Source organism: Podarcis cretensis (genome assembly GCF_951804945.1).
Source record: "Podarcis cretensis genome assembly, chromosome: 2".
In the NCBI taxonomy this organism is placed as follows: Eukaryota; Metazoa; Chordata; class Lepidosauria; order Squamata; family Lacertidae; genus Podarcis; species Podarcis cretensis.
The window spans coordinates 1,159,708-1,162,959 of record NC_137171.1 but is presented as its reverse complement, the minus strand read 5'-3'; the positions used below and the strand labels follow the sequence as shown (position 1 = coordinate 1,162,959).

Below are 3,252 nucleotides of genomic sequence, written 5' to 3'. Positions count from 1 at the left end.
CAGAATCAGTAAAAACACAACAACAACAACAAATGCAATGAGCTCCTCATGCCTAGGCTGAACACAGCTTGGACAAAAATGTGTGCAGCTTAAGAATTTGAAAGCAAGATTATTCTTTTCTACAACCTTCTTTTGCATCCAGTGCTTTCTGTTGCAAAGGAGCCTGGGATTGCCTCTTCTCCCCTGAACTACCTGCTGCTACACAAAGAAGGTGGTTCTGATTTTTGTCTGAAAGCCGTGCATTTTCCCCCCAATGAGATTCCATTGATTCCACCTTCAATCAAACGCACAGCTACACAACTCAGCCCATTTCATCAATGGACTATGCTTCATATGGTTTTCAACTCAATCCTCTTGCCTGTCCCAGCCAGCTATAGGCAGCCTCTGGCTCCCTCCTGCTCTCTGGTCTCAGGGTCCTTTCCCTGTTGTTGGCATCCTTTTCTTATTCTTCAACTCATCACACCTATCATTATGGGCTACAGAGCAAGGTTAAAATGGCTCAGCATCCCATTCTCAGAATGCACTAGCAATCAGCCCCCTGGTGTTAATGCAGTGGGCTGGTAGGAGCACATCAAATTATTCCAGTTGCCTTTCATGAGTCTTTTATTTTTGAGCTGGTGAAAGTTATTCCACAACCTGCTTCTTCCTAAATCCAGGGTTCTCAAACTGTCAGGCCAGCCTTTCTGAGGTGTGCACAGTTGCTTTGATGTGACCTGCATTTATTGAATGATCCGGCAGCTCCACACCTCCCCAGACTCTCTGTGCAACAGCTACTCATGCTCCAAGTAAGATCACACAGGAGCTTATGAAGAGGAGTGGGCCTGTTGGATCCTTTTTCAGTGAACTAAATTGGTCAAGTCTGAAAATGAGGAGGGTCGATTTTATGCTTCTTTGGGGACCCCTCCCACACATGAACATCTTTTCAGGGGCACACAACAGCATGCATGGGAGGAGATGAGTTGTATGCCATATAAATAAATCCCCAATGATCAATATTGTGTTTTTTCTTCTCAGGGAACTCTGGGAATTGCAGCCCTTTAGGAGCCTAGGGGTCTTCTAGCAACTCTTGGCATCTTTAACAAACTATACTCCACAGTGGTATACTGCTGCTTTCAATGTACAGTGCAGATGGGCCTGTGTTAAAGGATTTCTTTGTGGTTGTAATGAAGTTTCTTGTGCCCATTGGCTGGGCAGTGCTGATGTCACAATGACACAAAGAACAATGAGGAGTGCATTGCCTGAGCAGCAAAGACATCACAAAGAGACTAAGCTCAGTAGGGACCAGGAGCCTAGAACTGGATTTCTGGAGGAAGGCAGCAGCCAGAAGGTTGAGAGCCAGGATATGGTAGGTGGAAAGAAAGGAAAGAGGTCGAGTCTTAAAGAGGGCTGAGACTCGTTGGGAATAACTTAATTTACAGAGAATGGAGTGTGAGAAATGGAGCTGGCAAGAAAGTTGGGCTTAAGAAAGAATATAAAAGTTATACATGGGAAAAGAGAGGGGGTGGGGAGGTTAGAAAAAGTAGCCTGTGAGTATTGCTTATGAGTGACCATGATTATAGCCTGAAGTTGCAATCCTTCCTAGCATACTTACTTGGAGGTAAGCCCCAGCAAGCTTAATGATGAAACTTCCTTCTGAGCCAACCTCCCTGCAAACAAATGAATGCTCATTAAGGAACCAATGATGTCTAATCTTCCTGCAAAGAAATCAGGATGCTCAATAGACAGGTCATCTGGAAGCACTGTTAGTTCTCAGATCTGTGACCTCAAAAATTAGACAGCGAGCAACCTTATGTCCTCACACAATTCTCTTTGGGAAGGGTGGACTTCATACTGTTATAGGTTTGTGGGGTTGGTCTGGATGATATCTGTGGGTCCCTTGCAGGCCTGTGATTTCTAAGCCGCTAAGCCGCTTATCAGCTGATCCGCTAAGCTGCTTATCAGCTGATCCGCTAAGCCGCTAAGCCGCTAATAGCGCTAAGCCGCTAAGCCGCTAATGGGCTTGCTTCGCAAGACGAAAAAACCGCAAGACGAAGAGACTCACGGAACGGATTCTTTTCGTCTTGCGAGGCACCACTGCATACCCTAAAAGACACAACATTCTCTATCCCAAGGAAACCAAACCCTGATTAAGCCTAGGCATCCCAGAGTCTCTCACCACTCAGAGATTGGGGTGTGAGCAACAGTAACCTCACAAAGAGTTTTTCTACCCTACATGTCTGTTATACAGGGTCCCTCCTGACCCCTGTGTCTGCCGGTAATCAGGATAAAAATCTTTTCTGTCTGCTGCTTGTGTTACCTTGTTCCTTTGATTGTAGCTGATCCTGACCAAGGACAGATTAATCCAACAATCGTCACAAAATGCCATATCTCCCCTGCTGTGGCTTCCAGATTTGGAGATTTGATAATGAAGATTGATCAAGCAGAGATAAAAATGTATGCTTTGACTTTGAGGTGGGGGTGGCAGGGGGAGGGAAGAGGATAGAAGTTGGGAAGAAGAAGGAGGTTGAATTTGATATGTTGATTAAATATGTAGGTTTCAGTGATCTGTTTGACTGGGCAGGCAAGATGCCTGAGAAGCAATTGCAAAGAGGACGAAGAGGACACCCAAAGGAGAAACGATAACAAGCAGGCAATTCATTGAGGTGCAATCCTTTCCTCATTGCTTCCCCCTGTTTCTGTGTAGTTGACCATCAAGTCACAGGGGGTGTTTCAATCAGTCCTTAACAGGCTGGACCCAGGGGTATCTGAAGGACCCCTTTCTCCCATAATCACCTCTCCTTTCACTTAGATCACAACTGGAGGCCCTGCTTTGGATGTACCCATCTTCTGAGCTTTGCCAGATGGCTACTGGAGACAGGGTCTTCATGCCTCCAAAACCTGAACAGCAACAGTCCACCCTGCAACAATTGTGCTGCAAAGGCCCACTTGGTTCTCAGTACAGTATAAAATTATTCCTGATTTTCCATTCTGCATTATTTAATCAAACTCAATTCAGTTATTTGTTTGATCATAGCATTTATGCACTGTTTTCCTGCTCACCAAGGGCTAGGGATGGACAAATCTGTCAATTCAGTATTGGGACCTGTACAATGTAATGTTTGCCAGGGTTAGGTTTAGGTTTCTTCTCCCAGGCTGCTTAGTAGGGGAAAAGATAGACCTCATCATCTCCCTGAAACCTACTGAGATAAGTATATTGAGCATTTCTTCTATCACCATGGTAAGATCTGTGAGGGTGAACAGGAAAGCCTTTTC

The 3,252-nt window shown here is 45.1% G+C and overlaps 1 long non-coding RNA gene across 1 annotated transcript; it reads left to right on the top strand.

Moving 5' to 3' along the window:
• The first annotated feature begins 1,257 nt into the window (after nt 1-1,257).
• LOC307211469 lies at nt 1,258-2,972 on the top strand. The gene is made up of 4 exons (XR_013836470.1): nt 1,258-1,345; nt 2,316-2,433; nt 2,534-2,642; nt 2,789-2,972. It is a non-coding gene; the product is annotated as an uncharacterized lncRNA (long non-coding RNA).
• The last annotated feature ends 280 nt before the right edge of the window (nt 2,973-3,252 follow it).